The sequence below is a fragment of the Sus scrofa genome, chromosome 5 (genome assembly GCF_000003025.6).
Source record: "Sus scrofa isolate TJ Tabasco breed Duroc chromosome 5, Sscrofa11.1, whole genome shotgun sequence".
In the NCBI taxonomy this organism is placed as follows: Eukaryota; Metazoa; Chordata; class Mammalia; order Artiodactyla; family Suidae; genus Sus; species Sus scrofa.
In genome coordinates this window covers 24,203,188-24,222,745 of record NC_010447.5, presented here as the reverse complement: position 1 = coordinate 24,222,745, position 19,558 = coordinate 24,203,188, and the positions used below count along the sequence as shown (strand labels likewise).

General features: G+C 37.7%; 1 long non-coding RNA gene across 1 annotated transcript in view; it reads right to left on the bottom strand.

Moving 5' to 3' along the window:
- Positions 1–19,558, bottom strand: part of LOC106510313 — a 135,474-nt gene that overhangs the window by 30,958 nt on the left and 84,958 nt on the right. The window contains exon 3 of the long non-coding RNA XR_002343991.1: positions 13,593–13,700. This is a non-coding gene — a long non-coding RNA (uncharacterized LOC106510313). The remainder of the gene's footprint in view (positions 1–13,592; positions 13,701–19,558) is intronic.

Below are 19,558 nucleotides of genomic sequence, written 5' to 3'. Positions count from 1 at the left end.
CCTAATAAGGTCAAAATAATACCTCCTTCCTCTAAACTCCTACTGTGTTTTATTTGCTTTGCCTCTTTATTATCCTTGACACTTCCTATATTTTACCATAATTGAAACTTCTGATTGTCCTTGCATTCACTTGGAGGACCCAGATGAATAATTATATGATTATCTTGCTTTGGTTACAATGTAAAACCAAGAAGCCTGTTCAGCTGACCTAGGTGGTTTATCATAATGCAGAGATGCACCTGGAAAGCACTAAGAAAATAAAACTGTATGCATGAGTGAAATCAACTAAGAGACAAATTTTAACATTAACTCATTGGCTGCTTTAGGAAATTGAACCAAAATCCTCCCCTCACCTTTTTTTTTCTTTTTTTTTTTTTTTCTTTTTATGGCCACAGCTGCAGCATATGGAAGTTCCTGGGGTAGGGATCGAATTGGAGCTGCAGCTTCAGGCCTGTACCACAGCTATAGCAATGTGGGATCCAAGGCACATCTGTGACCTATGCCCACAGCTTGCAGCAATGCCAGATCCTTAACCCACTGAGAAGGGCCATGGATTGAGCCTGCATCCTTATGGACACTGTATTGGGTTCTTAACCTGATAAGCCACAACGGGAACTCCCCAAATCCCTTTTTTTTTTTTTTTTTTTTTTTTGGTGCATATTACCTTCACTGCCAAGTTCCAATTAGCTAGAGAGAATGGCTGACTATCAGCTAACAAGAGAGGTGGCTGGGCTGGGAACAGTGGCAATTCCAGGTATAGTTCTTGCACTCAACAACCTCAGACTTTCCTACCTTTATTTGCAACCCTGTTCCTGGTGCCTGATAGTAAAGTCATAGAGTTGGGCTCTCAGGGCAAACAGGCCTGAGTCAAACCTCAGCTTTGTCACCTCTATTCTAACTCTATGTTCGGTCACTCATTCTCTGGGATCCTTGGTTTCGCCACCCATAAAATACAGTTTGACATTGCAGACCCCACAGAGTGGTTTTGATGACTAAAAGAGGTAATCTGTGTAATCATACCTTGCACGGTATGATTCTATAATTATATTTTTATCACTATATGTTTCAAAATCTATAAAACATGTGTCCTTGGACACCCATGGAATTATTGCCAGGGTATCAAAAAGTTACCAAGCACTGGTGACAGTTGGAGTAAATAATAGGTCTCACATGCATAAGCGCCATTATTTTCTGAAATACTGGAATTAATAAAAGAGGAAGTAATCTAAAACTATTTTGAATGCAGTTTATTCTTATTATATGTTCTTTATCAGACTAATAGTGTTAACTGGCTCAGATGACTGGTCATGAAATTTTGAGGTGCTAAAGTGACTCCATATTTGAAAAGGGTAGTAGTTCCTGCATTAACCAGAAAGGCTTTCCAGTTCCTGATGGACCTTTTCGAAGGAGAACTTTCCATTTTGCCAGGTCTCTATGACTAGCTATTCTCTACTGATATACTTGCCTGGCTCCAGTGGCTTCTGCAGGGTAGAGGCACTGAGGTTGGGCCAGCACCCGTATGTGGCCAAGCATTCTGGAATCTGACAGTGGATGTGAAGTTGGGAATTACTTGTCCATGAATTATGAGACAGAAACTGAAAATGCAGTTACAAAGAGCCTCTAGGAAGTACCAATCAAATTCCCACATGTTTATATAAATACGTTATCAATTAAAAGTTGTTGGGCAGGAAGAGAAAGTTCAGGTACAAACTTGGTCAATGTAGCTTAGGGAACCCAGGAGAGACAACATTCAAAGCAGAGGCCCTGATGAGCAGGCATCTGCCTCAACTCTTTTTTTTTTTTTTTTTTTTTTTTTTTTTTTTTTGCCATTTCTTGGGCCACTCCTGCAGCATATGGAGGTTATCAGGCTAGGGGTCAAATCGGAGCTGTAGCCACTGGCCTACGCCAGAGCCACAGCAACACAGGATCTGAGCCGCATCTGCAACCCACACCACAGCTCACGGCAACGCCAGATCCTTAACCCACTGAGCAAGGCCAGGGATCGAACCCACAACCTCATGGTTCCTAGTTGGATTCATTAACCACTGAGCCACGATGGGAACACCTGCCTCAACTCTTTAGGGGAGGTCAGAGCATCTAAATCCTAAATGGGCAAGTGAATACAGATCTGCTAGGATGGTGTCTTTTTTTCATGTAAATGTGTTATGTCCTCAACTTTAGTGTCAGTACTTTATGTACAATAGTAAAGTCTGACTCAAGTTTATATACAGTATAATATCTGGAAGAGTATCTCGCACATATTAGGTGCTCAAGACACATCTCCTAATTATTAGCGTGGTTCAGCTTAGAAACAGCCTGCCTACTCTGATGGTAAACATTACATCCCTGGGGGTATTTAAGCAATGTCTTATTAACAATTGTGTGCTGCAAATTAGAAAGGTTTAGTAAAACATCTGTGAGTGAAGCCATAGAAGAACTAGACTTGAAAACATCCAAAAATGCTTCTAAATCCAAGTATCAATGATTCCACATCTGTTTATAGAGGTTACTATTTTATTTTATTTCTATGGAAATAAAAATTTTGACTCCATGATTTAATGAACAGCAATTTTGAAAATAAAATTCAAGTAATATTTTGCTCGATGGAAAGTTTTTTTTTTTGTTTTTTGTTTTTGTCTTTTCTAGGGCCACACCCACAGCATATGGAGGTTCCCAAGCTAAGGGTCTAATCAGAGCTGTAGCTGCCAGCCTAAGCCACAGCCACAGCAATGTCAGATCCGTGCCACAACTGTGACCTACACCACAGCTCACAGGCAACACCGGATCCTTAGCCCACTGAGCGAGGCCAGGGATCGAACCTGCCACCTCATGATTCATAGTCGGATTCGTTAACCACTGAGCCCCGATGGGAACTCCTTATGGAAAGCATTTTTTAACATTCTCTTATGGAGTCAAGAAAGTGCATAATTGCAAATATTCATTAGGATGTAATTAAATAGTCCTCTTTCCCTACTCACTAGTATGTGCCAGGGTGCCATCATTATACAAGTAATTATGAAAGGAAAATGTATTCCTTCAAAACCATTGATTTTATTCCTCTTAGTACAACTGCATTGGCAAATATATGAAAATTATTATAGATGGAGAGAAGCTCTACTTTTGGGGAAAGACATTAATATAGGGCATGGAGAAATGAAAGAAAATCACATAATAGTTGGAAATATTACATAATAATACTCCATACACGAAAAATGCCTGTTCTCAATTCTATAGAAAAAATAGAAGACAATAAAATCTGTTCACCATCCATGGAGGTCTAAGTGTTTGAAGATGTTTTATGTACTCTGTCTTTTTATTGTACCTCTGATTTTGGTTAGTTTATGGCTCTGCTTCAAGTTTCTTTTATGGAGATTAATGCAATTTATACAGTATATTTTATTTTATGATATACTTAACAATAAGTGGATAGCAATTAAGGCTGTGTGAGATCGAGGAAAAATGCCCAGGAACTAAATACCTTTTAAAAAATGTGTTCTTTGAGTTTAATAGCATCTGAACTATTTAAATAGCTTAAATTAAATTAAAGTTAATAGAGTTTAATTAAAGTTACAGTCAAAAGAGAAATACTCTCTCATAAAAAAGAAAGTTGTTCTGGGGTCATGGATTTTTTTTCTTGATTCTCAGTGAAGAAACAGCTTTTGGTAATTAGAAGTCTTCATGATTAGTGTACAAAGGTTCATGGATTAACTACATTGTTTGGGAACCAGAGTATTCAATTTCTACAGGTAAAATTTCCTACAGAAAACTCCAATGTGGGTGTGCAGAAATTGTTAACACATCAGGCCAACCAAAATTCTGCTGCATTCCACATTCAAACATGGCAGCAAAAATGATTGGCATAAAATGTAAAAGGAGAATATGCACTCCAGCCAATCGTGTGTAGAGGGAACTTCAGAGATGCTTTTTCCTAAATCAGACAGGTGAGGACTTGTTTAGGGTTTTTTGTTGGTTTCTCATTCAAATTGTGCAATGATGGACTTAGTTTTTGCATTGGACGGTGGCCTGCTTCCCAAAGGCAGGATCAGGAGAAGAGTTGATGAGATGGTAGGAGGCTAGTAGAGCTTCCTGAACCAGTTGAGCCTGGCTGATGTCGCCATCCTGGCCTCTGACAGGGCCAATCTTAATACCATCACATACACTGTCAGGCTCTTTGCACTTACTCATATAGGTTTGTTTTTTCCAGATATATGGATTGGTATATGGCATATGGGTCAAACATCCATTTCCATTCCTATGAGAAATCGAATTCTAATGCTCTTAAAATAATAAATTCTAAATATCTAAAGCAACAACATGGATTCAAATTTTTTATGCAATTTAGTTTATATTCATGCTTACAGATTTTTTTAAATGAAAATAAACCCCAAAGTAGTCAGTCAGTCTCACAGACACACACACACACACACAATAATTTGGGGAGGAAGAAGAGAAATCCTGCAAAATAGGAGAATGAGGACTATTCAACTACACACTGAACTCCTTTTTTTTTCCCCCTCTTGGCTTGGATGAAATGAAGCTGGGGTGATATTAATTTACATTGTCATTTCTATGGAAAGAGTAAAGGAATGACATAAAATCTAATCTGCTCTGCATGAAGGCCAAACTATTTAACTCTACTTTTGATTTTGGTTTATTTATAAATGTATCTCAAATTTTCTTTTGCAATCATCAGTACAGCAAATGTTGCAGAGCGCTGGACACAGTGCAGTTACTGAATAATGAATGAAATAATTAATTAGTAAAAGAAGGTAAGTTTCAGATGTCTTCACTCACTTGCTTAACTAAGAACACAGCCCAAGCCAAAAGACTCTTTGGGATTGTCTTGTGAGTATTCTCTCATTTCTCAAAAGAAAAGGTACTGACTTCTTTTTAAGCAACGGAAACACCTATCATCCTTCAATTTTAAAAACAGATCTTACAAGAATCCCTTCAATTACTTTTAAAAGAAAAAACGCGTTTCAAATGTGATTTTCTGGTAACTTGGGTTCTTGATGTTATTATTCTTTGGTTTGCTCACCTTTTCTAAAAAATGAATGGTGAGTAAAGTTATCTTATTATCCAAGTCACTCTGAGTGGTGTGTTGGAGTGCACAAAACATGAAGACATACAATTCTGGTTATATTTCTGACTAGCTGTGTGAATTGTGACGAGTCATTTAGCCTCTTTGGACCTTTGTTTCCTCATCTATGAAAGTTTCACTCAAGAACTGCTGTAAGGACACATAAGACCTGAGTGCATCATAAAACATAATGAAAATGTAAGACATTTCTGCAATATGTATGTAAATCACATTTTTCAAGTTAGACCAGTTAGAGATAAAAGCATATCTAGAAGGGTAGAGAAAGGAAAGAGTGCTGGACTTGGTATCAGGTCTCAAGAAAGAGTTTTATCTTTGTAGACCAGAGCCCTTAACCATTCTGAACCTCAGTTTCCTCATCTACAAAATAGAGAAAACAATACCTCGCAGGGTTGTTGAGATCTAATAGACAGAGAAAACTGAGAGACAGGAACCAGTCTTTTCTGTGAGGATACTAAATAGTTAAGCCTCCTTCATTCGATGATGATGAAGGGAAGAGCTTCAGGACCAAAGAAGCTTCCATCTCCCACCGTGAAGAATTCAGAGACTCCACTGAAGGCAAAGTTCAGGCACATAACAGCTGCCTCGTTCTGCTTTTAAACTCTGGGGGTTTTCCCACTCACTTTGAAAGCCTCCATCTTGTTTTTCCAACACCACTTCCAATCTCTTCATGAAAGACCCATGACCAAGAGATCAGATCCCTTGGCCAGAAGGGATCTTAGAGATTTTTTGATAGTGATTAAATATTTGCTTTTTGGTGCCAGCCTTCCTGGTTTCCAGTTCCAGTTCTGCAACTTACTGGGTGTGAATTCTTGAGCAAGTTACTTGGCTCCCCTGAACCTCGATTTTCACAGTATAAAAGAGGAATTATAGTATCTGCACCAGTGGATTTTGTGAGGATTAAGCCAGAGGATCAAATGCCTATAACATGGTAAATTTTAAATAAACATTGGCTATTATTTGGGTTAATTTCTTCACTTGATGGATACAGAGAAAATAATAACAATAAATATAAGTAATGCCTGGTAGAGCTCCTTGCCTTTTGAATGTATTTTTCCATGTGTTTCCTTATCTAATCCTTTTGGTGCCCCATGGAATGGGTTATTATTAGTACCATTTTGTACAGCAGGAAACTGAAGTACAGGCAGATGACGTAACCCATTCAAGATCTGTTCCAGAACTCTGAAGTTAAGTCTCTTGACTCCCAGACAATACATTTTCAGCTGGATCAGATTAACCCTAGGCAGAAGTATAAATAATAGCTAACATTCACTCTGGGTTTGGCGTTGGCTGGGTATTTACATGTGTTATCTTATTTAAGCCTCACAACAACTTTAAAGATAATGTTAGAGTCCCCATTTCAAAAAAGTTAAAGTAACATGCACAGGGTAATTGGGTTATTAAGTAGTGGAGCCAAGTTTAAATCCAGCCAGTTTCCTGTTTTATTATCCAACTAAACTAGCTACAGATAGAAAGGTACGCTGGAGCTAGGTGTTTAGAAAAGAATGTATCTTTATCCAGCATTGTGAGAAGTGAGGGAGGACAGGGATTAACAGTAATATGCTAAAACCTTCATATAGGAGCTATTATGCAAGACACTTTACATATGTTATCTTCATAGCTCACTTGAAAGGGATGTGTCATTACCCCTGTGGAGACTGAGGCTCAGAAAAATTACTCTCCACTTAAAAATTACAAGGCTAATGGCAGAGCTAAGATTTAAATCCAGATATGAGAGTGAAGCTCTTGACCTTTCTCAGACAATGCACTGTAGGCTTTGAAAACACAGAACCTATACATCACCTCCACTGGTTCTCACCCTTGCCTACGAGCAAACTGAGGCAGTAGGAGCTCATGTTTTTCCTCATGGTTAGAATTTGAGTTAGAAGTCAAGTTTTCCACTTTCCCACCCAGTGTTCTTTCTATCTCACCATGTGGTATCAACGTGACCTCTGTCCTCAGGAGTTCATACTCTAGGTGGAGAAAGACAATCAAAAGGCAACACAAGTTAACATGCAGGAGGCTGCATCCGGTGCAGAAGGGGGCATGTTTTTCTAGGAGTCACAGAGACACCGAATCAGTGAGGACAGAAGAGGAAAAGGTGAAGAAACTCTGCACTTTAAGACACACGAGAATCACCTGGAAGAACCCCCTTTAAAACGCAGACTCCCAGGCTGGTAACAGAAAGTCTGAAAACAAGTTTACACTGCCTAAAAAATCACTCTGATTCTGAATCCTATGTACGCTATCATTCCCTGCTCTGAGAAATAGGAAACTTGTGCGTATGTCGGAAAGAGCAGTAAAAAGATAAGACTAGGTGTAGAAGATAAGAAGAGGTTGAAGAGCATTTTGGAAACCAGCAAAACAATTCACATTTGATAGACTAAAGAGAGAAGCTTTGGAGAAAGGGTATCAAGATGAGAGAGGGCTCTGTGAACAATGGCTTGAACCAGTGAGAACTTGGGGTGAGGTATAAAAGGCAGAGAGATGAATGAGATGAGGGGGTATTTTTAGAAGCCTTTCAAACAGGAAATCCATAGAATGGGCAATTGGTCAGCTGGAAGGCATAAGGGAAATGGACTGCACAAGCACCTGGGCAGTGGAGAAGTAGCTGGGTCTGGCTATAGATGTGCACACCTATGCTCGGCTAAAAGCTCCTAAATACCACTTTCGTTCTTCACTGCAACGCGCTTAAAAATTCTTCATGAAACATATAGTCATAAAAGACATAAAGTGCTCCTTTCAGCAACTCCTATGTGAAAAAGGAGGCCAGCCCTCACATTCCTCAGAGCGTCCTGAAAAGAACCTTTTCAAAAGGACACAAATTAGAAAATGTTTTGCTGATACTTGATCTCACCCCAATCGGGAGGCCCTGGGTTTGGCTCAGAAAAGGTTGATTATTTAACTCTTCTTCAGTAGTTTTCCTCATACCTCTTCATTTTTGCCCACAGACAGAACAGTGAGAAACTAATACTGGATATTCAGAAAACTAGCTTCAGAAAATCTTAAAATGCTTGACCAGCACCTTTTAAAAAGGTCTTTCGCTGTTAGAGGAAAGATGAGGCACTGAAATTGGAGAGCAAAGAGTTCTAGTCTGGAATGGGTAATCTTGCCCCAAAAAGAGAAAAAAAAAATCAATAAGATAAGAGCACAACTCAAATAATTTCAGATAAACCAGATAAATCACAAATAACTATGAGAACTTTTCCAATGCTTTTTTTTTTTCCTATCACTAAGGGATCCAGGTCTTTAAGGTTTTTTTTTTTTCCATTAACACTTGAAAGCAGTAGTGGGACACCACAGTCTCTGTCATGTTTAAGATGCAATCTGAAATGAACCCTTGAGAGTCAAAGACCAACCAAGTGATAGTATGTGTATGTTTTCTTAACAAAATCACACATTATCACTGAGTGCTGCAGAGGCACTGAAGGGGTTGGGTTAAAAAAAAAGGAGGGAACATTATAAGTATACTACACAGTCTTCTTCACTAGCTAAACATTAGCAAAAGTCAATGGGTCAGCCTTGTTACTCTAAGAACTTTGGAATTTTAAAATTTTGCTTTAGATGTAATTGTTGATATAGTCTAAGTTTTTCATTTTGAAGACTTCAGGTCTTCAAATTTGAAAAAGAAAAGAAAAAGCATCTGCTCTTATTTAGACAGTTTATTTCAGTAAAACAACAAGGTCTTTTTGATTGTTTTTTGTTTTCCACCCCCACAAAACATACTGAGAGTCCACCTACTCATCAAAGCCTTGTGTTATTAGATGTTATTAGATGAACGGTCAATTTGGGCTCACATTAATAGAATTTGGAACATTTCTATGATAAAACTAATTTGATCATTCAAAATTATTGAATATTTTATTTAAATTGTGGTTATTCTCATTAACTCTTTCTTTTTTCTTTTTTTTTTCTTTTTTTTCTTTTTCAGCCACCCCACGGCATATGGAGTTCCCGGGCCAGGGATCAGATTCAAGCAGCAGTTGTGACCTATGCTGCAGCTGTAGCAATGCTGGATCTTTTAACCCACTGTGCTGGGCTGAGGATCAAACCTGTTATTCTGGCACTGCAGAGGCACAGCTGCATCACAGTGGGAACTCCTACTCATTTATTTTTTATAAAACTTACCACCGATTATAAAACAGGTACTGCTAAGTGTCAGGAAAAGGATAGTTGAAATATGTGGGAAGATGGGCTTATAAAAAGGAAAAGCTCACACTCTAGTGAGTTAATTATGCAAATATCTAGAATTGATGTGAGAAACACAGTAACGTATAAATACCACTGCTGTTGGTACAAAGAAATATGAAGCGGAAGGTTTCATTTGAACCCAGTCTAAAAGAAAAAATAGCCACCAGTCAGGTAAAAGGGTGTGGTGTTCAGGCCAAGGCATTCTTGGCAGGTAGCAAGCTATGGAAATGCTAAGAGATATGGAAAGAGATGATGAATTGGGAGAAGCATGAGTATGTCTATGTGACAAAACAATGTGAAATTTAGGATGTCAGGGTCTTAGGCAAGATCTCAGGAAGATGATGACAGAAAAATACAATCTGGGAGTTCCCGTCGTGGCACAGTGGTTAACGAATCCGACTAGGAACCATGAGGTTGCGGGTTCGATCCCTGTCCTTGCTCAGTGGGTTAACGATCCGGCATTGCAGTGAGCTGTGGTGTAGGTTGCAGACTCGGCTCGGATCCTGAGTTGCTGTGGCTCTGGCATAGGCTGGCAGCTACAGCTCCGATTGGACCCCTAGCCTGGGAACCTCCATATGCCGCAGGAGCGGCCCAAGAAATAGCAAAAAGACAAAAAAAAAAAAGAAAGAAAAAAAGAAAAATACAATCTGGCTAGATTGTAAAGGAGGTTATATGACATATTCCTATAATAAAGTGGGAGCTATTGGTAGTTTTTACGAAAGGGATGCTCCATATAACATTTGGACCTTAGAAGGAGAATTTCCATCTTAGTCAGAAGAATGCACTGGGATGTGGAGATAACTCAGTTTAGACAGAAAACTGGCACAGATGTGGATGAGGGTATGGGATGCATGGTATACTGAACACCACTGAGAAGGGGGAGAGAAAGCTAAAATGAGGACAAAGATATGGCTTCCCACATGGGTTGCTGGTGGACAGATTTTATGCACCAGTTTAGCTACAGGATAAAGCCTGCCCTATTATATTATCTCAAGTAACACCTGCAGTGTCAAGTAAGACTTAAGTTTCTAGAGAATATATTCCACTCCTAACGTCCCTCCTACTTATCCAGGACCCCAGGAGGTGAATGTCATATCCATTTACTGTCTGCATCCTAGAAGAATACATGTGTGCCATAGCCAGTGATGCTGTTTAGCAGATGACAAGGTAGGTAACAAAATACAGCTGGAGATTCACAGACTCCTAGGCTGCATATACTACATTCCACCTTGGTCCAGGTGAGTGATTATTCCTAAGAGGAATTCAGGTCAGCTCTACCGTTAAGAAAGGCCACGGAAGTCAGGATTTGGGGAGGCAGAGAACTCACGGCCAGGGAAGATGTGATAGAACACTGGAAGTCAAGTGCTGCAAGATGTTTAATTCCTGAGAAGTTACAGGGTTACCCAAGGGATCCTCTTCTATGCCAACCACTTCCTATTGGTCATTACACAGAAGATGCCACACTTGGTGAGCATATAAAACTGAGCACATAAATGACTACTATCACAGAGTTAGAAAAAGAGTTGAAGAGAGGATCAGTGTATCCTAGTGCTCAGAGGAGGATAAAGAACACCCAATTAATGAATCAGAAGCTAATTTATAGAAGAGCATGAAGCTGCGAACGATAGCTTAAAACTCAATGAACAGAGAGAGTGGGGGGAGGGGAGCATCCCAGTCAGAGAGAATCACATATCCAAAGGCCCAGAGAAGAAAAATGTTTGGTGTTTTAAGGAAGAGCAAGTATCAAGGAGGATTGGAAAAGAGACATAGGAGAAGAGAAAATCTTCGCAAGGCCAGAGCTGAGAAATGTACATGATCAGAACAAACTAGAACTGGTAACCTCTGTTCCTGAGTTCCCTGTGCCCAAGCTTCTCAATCTATATGACAGAAGAATACCCTCCTCTCTCCCTTTCACCATAAGCAATTACGGATTTTCACTCGAATAGAACTCTAAGTGTGTTACTATGAACCCGAATAATAACAGCTAATGTTTACTGTGCTAGACATTGTGATAACAGATTACCTAACTTCAATCATACAACAACTCTATGAGGCAAGCAGTATTATTCTTATTCTTATTTTATAGATGAGCAAACTAAGGCTTAGTGAAGTCAGTTTCCCAAGGTCACAAAGACAATAAGCAGGGAAGCCGGAATTCAAACACTAAATGCAAAACTCACGAAAAGGATTTGTTCATATACTCTAGATAGATGATCTCTATAAGGGCTTCCACATAACTTATTCAAATAACCAATTTTACCATTAAAAAAAAAACCTGAAAGAACTGAAAATAAACATCTTATTCTACCAGCAGCTCAGAGGAACGTTTCCCATATATTCAATCAATCACAGCTTTCTGACAGTCTTCACAATCAGAATCAGTCTAGCATAATACTGAAAAATTCCTGACAAAGCCCAAGGTCCCATATGCCCTTGGAAGATCAGATAATCCCTTTACTAAATGCCATCATCAAAAAACATTACTTTTTTCCCTCAAAAACAAAATACTAACATTGGGAGAAAATCTACCTTAAATGAAAGCAAGACATTGATCATAAGAGGAATTTTCTTGAAAATGTCACAACTTTGCAACGGTTTTACATTTCTTCCATACCTATAAGAAGAAAAAAAAATATGCAGGTATACATGTGTGCTCTCTGACCTTGTCTCTCCAAGAAAAAGTGATACTTCAAAACAGAAGGAGAATTTCTAATGGTAATTATGATCCTTTCTTTAGTTTTATGAAAACATCCCACCTTAATGAATTCCTACATCCCAGAAAGAAAATGAGTTAGCTAAACAAAAAGAATAAAAGGTGGGAGGTGGGGCACTAAATAACATACCTTTTCCAACTTCTGTAGAATTCACCCTCATGGAGTATTTGAATTGAGCATTGCATGCATGAGCTTATAAGGGAAATTCTCATTATTAGAGAAGCAGAAGACAGAGATAAGACGCGGTATCAATTGCCTCCCTCTTACTCTACATTCTTCATCTTTAATCCCAAGGAAGAATGCAAGAAACCTCTTATTCTTTTCTGAAACGATAGAATCTCTACAGTGCCCCTGAAAGCAGTGATCCTGATAAATAAAATGCCATTAAGCCTGAAAGCAGTAGTTTTATGGACAACATTTAAATTGTTTCCATGTGCCTTCTGCTCGCGCAGGATCAATCATCGTGATTGGTGTATTATAATTTCCCCAACTAAATTGGTCTCTCTCTTTTGCTTTCTCCCCAAGGAACTCAATTTGCCAGCAAGGAGCTTTCTCTGCCTCCCTCTATTTTTTTCTTTTCATATTAACTATAATACAAAGGACTAAAGTAAAACCCAAACTCAGAGAGATTCTCATTTTTAACCATTGGCAGACATTGTTCCACTGAAAATCTCCGTTAGGGTGTTTTATCCTACATCTCTGTTTTTGTGCTAATTTCTAAGTCAAGTTTTGGGACAAAAAAAGCTCTTGGCATTAACAAGGAAATGATTTAGAGTGAAATAAAATTTAAATTTACAACTTATTGTTCTATTTTGATACGTTTTTACATTTCATATATATTAGATTTTAAACATAATTAAAAGAGAAATGAACTTTAGAACCAGGTGCATTTTTTGATATTCTCGATATAGGAAATGGAAATGGGGGAAGATGTTATTTAAATGCTAGTTGTTAAGCACATCTTTTTCAGAGGAAAATGGAGAATTATACCAACTAGCTCTTGATCCTAGATACTCTTACACCATTAGATTTTTGCTTTTGCTTTATAATTTCCTTTAATATTTATACATGTCTTGAAGGCAATGGCCACATCTCTTTGTATTAAAAAAAAATGATTATGCTGTCAATGCCTCAGAATCTCTATAAATGAAGATAACTCTGAAGGAGCAATTTGAAAACAGTATGATCCTCTTTCAAAAGTATCTCTATTTCCACGGTTTCATAGAATATCATATTGGCCATATTATTCAAATCAAGGTGAAACATAAATGTACATAAGAGAGGTCATGTGCTGGCATTTCTCAAATTTTTCTGCAGAGGCATCGCTGATGAGGAGACCACAGAGTGAACACATACATACATATGTACCCTGGGGTGGGAGGGCAGTAACCAAAGCAACCTATTTACAACTTGAAAGGTCTTTGAAATCTTGTGGTGTAGCTTTAAAATGCGTACAAATTGTGTCTGCTGCTGCCCAATGTATCTGTTTGATTTCATGTGAAAATTATATCTAGATTTAAACCGACAAATGCAATCAATGTGGCTTGGCACCTTTGGTTCTCCTTGAACAGCTCATAAGGCTTGCTTACCTTTACCAGGAATGGCCATTAGCCTGATGCTGTGAAGGCAGGATCAGCAGTGAGGGTTGAAGTGCCTCAACTCTGGAGATGCATTGCCGCTCCCCCACAATTGTGCGTCTGGAAGGAAAATGGTGCCACAAGAAAGAGATGAGTAGCTAGAAGGAACGCTTAAAGGGAAACTAAGTGAAACTTACTTCCCAGTTTGCCTAGGGCCAACAAATGATGCTTAATAGCAAATGTAATGGCTTAAATTGATTTAGAGAAAAGAAATGCTGGAGTTCTCATCGTGGCTCAGTGGTTACAAACCTGACTAATATCCATGAGGACATGAGTTTGATCCCTGGCCTTGCTCAGTGGGTTAAGGATCCGACGTTGCCATGAGCTGTGGTGTAGGTTGTAGACACGGCTCGGATCTTGCATTGCTATAGCTGTGGTGTAGGCCAGCAGCTACAGCTCTGATTTGTGCCCTACCCTGGAAACCTCCATATGCCGCGAGTGCAGACCTAAAAAGACCAAAAATAAATAAATAAATAAATGAGAGGATTAGAAAAAAATGCTATCTAAAGTAAATGGAAAAAGGCAAGCAACTAAAATTGTTCTTCTGGCAATGAAGGAGAGATGATTTCTCAGGCATTACACAATTCAAAAGCATAAAACCTAGAGAATTTTAGTTTCTTGCTATACAGTTAATTAAAGTTACATAGAAAACCTCATTTTAATAAGATATTTTCAATTATATCACATTTAGCAGAATATAGACAATAATTGTTTTGATGACATAGTTTAAATTATTAACAAAAGAAAAATTATGACATGCTCGTAACATAAAGGAAGTGATACGCCATCATTCTTTAGGATCTAAATATTATTTGAGTGAAGTACTATTTTTAAGTAAAATTCAACAAAAACATTAGATTTTTTATTAAATCCATATTATAATGCTATCTTCAGGAGAATAAAAATTTGAAGTTAAATATGATCCTAAAGCCTCTCTTTTGGTTGAGAATATACACTATCATATATCTCTGAGATTCATACATTTATATCATTAAGTTACAGCTTATCAAAAACACTGAATGATAATCAGTGCTTTCTGAGAATCTATATTCTGGAGGCTGTATGATTATGCTAATAATTTGAAATACAGATTTTTAACCACACAAAGAACAGTTAAAAATCTGAACACATATTCAGTCAGAGCAATCAAACTTTTCTGCTTTCTCAGCCTCAACCTAATGGACATGAGCAGCTGATAGCTTTTTTTAATTTTTTTTTTTTTTGTATATGTTTTCTCATTTCTGCAGAAGACGAATTCCCAAGTACTCTCAACTGTCACAATTTTTCACCAATCTTGTTTCTTCCATTCAACAGATTGTTTTGTGTGTTTTTTTGCTTTTTTTTTTTTTTTTTTTTTGCTTTTAGGGCTTGTTGGGGTTTTTTGCTGGAATATTTTATGGCAATCCCAGACATTGTGTTATTTTTATCCAAAAATATTTCAATGTGTATATCTAATAGATTTTCCGTAATTTCCATTGCCATTATAATATATCCTTTAATGTCATACTTGATTATGTTTACTAGTACATTCATCAATTGTATTTTACTGAATAGAGTGTATATAATTTATCATTCCAATACTATTATCCAAGTATAAATATTTAGTCTAGCTATACATGTATAAGCCAAGTCCTAAATTTTAATTGAATTTGGCTGGTAAATTTAGTTATAAACTGCACTAAAGGGCATTTTTGTTTTGCTTTTTTTTTCAGTATTAAACAGTCAAATCAGTAAAACCATCTGTGGTTTTATCATCTTAAAAATAAGCATCTGAGTCTGTATACACTAGACCAAATCAACCACATCATAGTCAAGCTATGTAGATGCCAGCTTATGTAATTCTTAGAATAGTTGATTATTATTCAAGCAATTAGATTATGACAAGTTCACTCCAGAGCCATAAAACAGAGAGGCAGTAAGGGTGTGGAAAGAGAACTCTGGAATCTGCATAAGCCTAGGTTCCAGTCTCCACTCTGATATTTATTTAATGCCTATGTTAACTTCAGCTTGGTTAATACTCTTATATCTCAATAACCTCATCTGTATTATGGGGATAAAAATGCCATTATAACCATCACAAAACTTATATGAATTCAATCTACATAAAGCATCTGCCATATGATAAAGTTCCTCCCTTAATAGCTTTCTTTTTTTTATTTTATACTGATTTTTATTTTTTCCATTATAGCTGGCTTACGGTGTTCTGTCAACTTTCCACTGTACAGCAAGGGATCCAGTCACACATACATTCTTTCTTCTCACATTATCATGCTCTGTTATAAGTGACTAGATATAGTTCCCAGTGCTATACATCAGGATCTTATTGCTTATCCATTCCAAAGGCAGTAATCTGCATCTATTAACCCCAAATTCCCAGTCCATCCCACTCCCTCCCCCTCCCTCTTGGCAACCACAAGTCTGTTCTCCATGTCCATGATTTTCTTTTCTGTGGAAAGGTTCATTTGTGCCATATATTAGATTCCAGACATAAGTGATACCATATGGTATTTGCCTTTCTGACTTACTTCACTCAATATGACAGACTCTAGTTCCATCCATGTTGCTGCAAATGGCATTATTTTGTTCTTTTTATGGCTGAGTAGTATTCCATTGTGTATATATACCACATCTTCCTAATCCAATTATCTGTCAATGGACATTTGGGTTGTTTCCATGTCTTGGCTATTGTGAATAGAGCTGTAGTGAACATGCGGGTGCATATGCCTTTTTCAAGCAAAGTTTTGTCTGGATATATGCCCAAGAGGGGGATTGCTGGGTCATATGGTAGTTCTATGGAGAGTTTTCTAAGGTACTTCCATACTGTTTTCCACAGTGGTTGTACCAATTTACATTCCTACCAACAGTGCAGGAGGGCTCCCTTTCTCCACACCCTCTCCAGCATTTGTTATTTGTGTACTTATTAATGATGGCCATTGTGACTGGTGTGATGTGTCCTTCCTTAATAGCTTTCAACCAATAACCAAAAATGAGATGGAAACAATCTAAAAATTACCCTCAGTTCATATGTCTTCTAAACATCTTGTATAATATTTCCAACACTAACTGTCCCCTCTAACCAGCAATTAATTGGTATTTCCATGAGATGTGTACTTTGGGGATGAAGAACCTTATGAAGTGGTTATCTTTTTTTCTTTCTTTCTTTCTTTCTTTCTTTTGCTTTTTTTAGGGCCACACTCGCATATGGAGGGTCCCAGGCCAGGGGTTGAATCAGAGCTTCAGTTGTCAGTCTACACCACAGCCTTAGCAACTTGGGATCTGCGCTGCATCTGTGACCTACATCACAGCTCATGGCAATGCCAGATCCCCAACCCACTGAGCGAGGTCAGGGATCTAACTCGCATCCTCATAGATATCAGTTGGATTCATTTCTGCTGAGCCACGACAGGAACTCCTGAAGAGGCTATTATTAATTTTTAAATTCACAGATGAAGAAATCAAGACTCAAGGACACACTAAGGGTCAGATAGAAACTTAGACTGTTGCTCAAAACTAAAGGCATTCCAGTAACTCATTTTTCTTCTACTTATTTGAGAATAATTTGAAAAGCATTTTATACCCCCTTAAAAGTAAGAGAAGATATTAACATGTATTTGGATATGGTACCATCTTACTATACAGAATTGGAATATTAGAACTAAATCCCAAGGCAGCTATGCTATGATGACCTTGTGAAAATAGCATACACACACAAGCAAAAGCCCACCTGTTCTAATAATTCCACTGTGTTTTGCAGCTCCCTGAAACTCTCTTTGTTGATGAAGATGGTTTTTAATGTAGCAAGGTTGAGGGCTATTGATCTATAAAAGTCTCTATGATTCAGCTGCTGTGAAACTGTCTACAGTGTCTGGGTCCCCAGAGTGTGATTTTCCAGTGACACCAAGTGTATTCTTGGAAATTTATATGTTGTTATCTGTTTGACAATAAACTGCTGTGCAAAGCCTTTATGTGATACACACACAGGACTCTTTATAATAATAAGCTGTATATCTTAATGGTCAATTTGTCTTTTTTCCTTTTCTTTTTTTTCGGGGGGGTTGCTTTTGCAAACTGGTCTTAATCTGCTACAGAGGTCACTTATAAATCCAGTGCTTAGGTTCTGTGTAAAGCAAGGAAGTTGTTTTAGCTTTAGATTTCACCCTAAAGGACTCATTGCATTGGGCTGTTTAACCCGAGACACTGACAAGATTCAGTAATTAATGATTTCTTTCTAAATGAGAAAACGTATTCAAGGGCACAGGTGTCAAAGCCAGACCACTTGGTTTCAATCCTAGCTCTGCCATTTACTGACTCTGTTGTCTTGGGCAAGACGCATAAATCTCTGTACTTTTAGTTCCTCAGATGTGAAATAAGAAAATATGTAAAACTGTCCCTACTCCAGAGGATTGTTGTGAGGATAAAATGAGTCAAGAACATTGAAAGTGCTCAAAGAGCACCTGATACATGATTGTAAGCATGAACATGTATAAAAGATCTGTCACTTCGTAACAGCTAAACCCCTACCGCATGCCAAGCATAGTACTAAGTGCTTTCAAATATTTTAATCAATTTTCATAGTAATATTAAAGCACACGTTATCCCCCTGTTATGCTAATAACTAAACTAAGAATCAAAGAGGTTACTAAACTCACAGAGCCAGCAAGGGACTGAGCTGAGAAATGACTTGACCAGCAAGGAGAATGGCAGCTACACCATGGCAGCCCAATGGCCAGCCCTCCAGGAGTCTAGTGACAGGTACACAATGTACTCCCATTACTCCAAAGGTTTGAGATCTTTTTAAAAAGGCATTTTCTATACCAGTTAATATCAATATTATAGTTTATTTTCAAATGCAGCTATGATAACTGCTATTTATTTGACAATGAAAATATTTTAACATGTGTGTGGTTTTGCTAGCAGAGGCCAGCGGAAGTAAGTAGGTGGTTGGGCCACAGAGCTTTCCAGGAAGGAAAAAAAAAAAAAAAGCCATGAATCAATGAGTTTAAAGCCAATCTTTTTCCTGATAATCTTAGAAAATGCTGTTCCTTCTACCCACGTGTGCCACTCCCTTCCACATCCTTGCACATGGCCCTCTCTTTTTCATTTTTAAGCTCTAAGCTTAAATTCTCTCAGAAGAATCTCACCTGACTAACCCATATATTCTCCCTATTACTCCTTATATCACCACCCTGTTCATGTTGCTTCAAGCCCTTTTAATTATTTCCACTTTAATAATATGTTTACTTGCTTGTTGAATACTTCCCTGTTTATAAGGTCATGAGGGAATGGAGTAAATATTCAATAAATAAATGCTAAATGACAACCACTGACCCACAATATTTCTTTTTCATCTCACGAATCAGTTTTCTGGCCTTAAAAAAATGACTTCTCACGTCCAAATGTAATCCTTCATTCATGGCACTCTGTTTTCTAGATATACCACTACAGCTTTAAAAAAATAATAATAATAACACTGTTAAATACATAGCATTATAACTCACTTAAAAAATAAACCCATCAAATAACCCCCTGTTTTATATCCTATTATAAACAAGGAGATTAACTCTTTTCCTCCATTAATGTAAAATATGTATCACAAAGGAAACATTACAATGTATACATTGCAAAATAAGGATAATAATAGAACTGAATACATCCTAGTTTGGGGTGATTAGATTATGTGTGTTAAGCACTTAGAATGAGTGCCAGCACATGGAAAGCACTTATGTATTTATTGTTTTTTTTAATAATGATGAACCAGATAGATTTTTATGACTTTAGCATTGCTATTGTTTGTCTTTTTTTTTTTTTTTTTTTTTTTTTTTTTTTGTCTTTTTAGGGCTGCACCCACAGCACATGGAGGCTCCCAGGCTGGGGTCGAATCAGAGCTGTGGCTGCCAGCCTACACCACAGCCATAGAA